Source organism: Rhagoletis pomonella, unplaced genomic scaffold (assembly GCF_013731165.1).
Source record: "Rhagoletis pomonella isolate Grant_MI unplaced genomic scaffold, Rhpom_1.0 Rhpom_scaffold_00003, whole genome shotgun sequence".
NCBI lineage: Eukaryota > Metazoa > Arthropoda > Insecta > Diptera > Tephritidae > Rhagoletis > Rhagoletis pomonella.
Window position 1 is genome coordinate 7161664 of NW_023458557.1, and position 1654 is coordinate 7163317.

The window sequence follows — 1654 nt, forward strand, 5'->3', positions numbered from 1 at the left end:
CGAAAGCGCCTTTGAAATCGACAAATAGATGGTGTGTGTCGATCCTAATCTCGCGGGTCTTTTCCAAGATTTGGCGTATTGTGAATACCTGATCTATGGTGGATTTTCCTAAAGCCACACTAATAAGGTCCAATCAGCTCGCTGACGGTGGGCTTCAGTCTTTCGCACATTACGCTCGATAAGACCTTGTAACCTATGCTTAGAAGGCTGATTCTGCGGTAGTTGGCGCGTATGGCGGGGTCGCCTTTCTTGTGGATTGGGCAGAGCACACTTAAATTCCAGTCGTCGGGCATGCGTTCATCTGACCATATTCTGCATACGAGCTGATGCATGCACCTCATCAGCTCCTCGCCACCGTACTTGAATAGCTCGGCTGGCAGGCCGTGAGCTCCAGCAGCTCTGTTGTTTTTCAGCCGCGTAATCGCTATTCGTACCTCGTCATAGTCAGGCGGTAGGACAGCTACTTCATCATCATCGACTGGGGACTCGGGGTCGTCTTCTTCACTACTTTCAGCGCTGCTACCATTCAGTAGGTTATAAAAGTGTTCCCTCCACAATTTAAGTATATTCTGGACATCGGTCACTAGGTCGCCATTGTTGTTCTTACAGGAGTTCGCCCCGGTCTTGAAACCTTCCGTAAGTCGCCTAACCCTCTGGTAGAATTTTCGGGCGTTCTTCCTATCGGCCAGCATCTCAAGCTCTCCACACTCACGTATTTCGGCCTCTCTCTTCTTATTGCGGCAAATAGGTCTCGCTTCCTTCTTCTGTCCCCTATAACGGTCCCACATGGCTCGCGTTGCGCCCGATCGCAGCGTGGCCCTGTAGGCGGCATCTTTTTTCTCTGCGGCTTCTTGACATTCCTCATCGTACCAGTTGTTCTTTCGGGCTCGCTGAAATCCAACTACTTCTTTGGCGGCGGAAATTAATGACCGGGAAATGTGGTTCCACTGCTCGCGTACGTCGGACTGTTGAAGAGTGCTCTCAAAGAGCAGGCGTGTGAGTCGAGTGGCGAATAAATTGGCCGTCTGTTGTGATTGCAGCTTTTCGACGTTAAGCTTTCCTTGCATTGTTGGGCGCACATTTTTTGCTGCACAGAGGCGGGTGCGTATCTTGGCTACAACAAGATAGTGGTCCGAGTCGATGTTTGGCCCTCGGAGTGTACGTACGTCCAAAACGCTTAAAGCATGCCTTCCGTCTATCACAACATGATCGATTTGGTTTCTCGTTTTTCGATCTGGAGACAGCCATGTAGCCTGGTGGATGTTCTTATGCTGGAACCTAGTACTACATATTACCATATTTCGGGCCCCGGCGAAGTCGATCAGCCTCAGTCCGTTATCGGACGTTTCGTCGTGGAGGCTGAATTTTCCGACAGTGGCGCCACAGATCCCTTCCTTGCCCACCTTTGCATTAAAATCGCCAAGCACGATTTTGACATCGTGTCGGGGGGCAGCGCTCATATGTACGTTCCAAGCGCTCATAGAAGAGATCCTTGGACGCCTCATCCCTCTCTTCCGTCGGGGCATGGGCGCAGATGAGCGAGATGTTGAAGAATCTAGCTTTGATGCGGATTGTGGCTAGACGTTCGTCTACCGGGGTGAACGCCAGTACTCGGCGACGGAGTCTCTCTCCTACCACGAATCCAACACCGAAT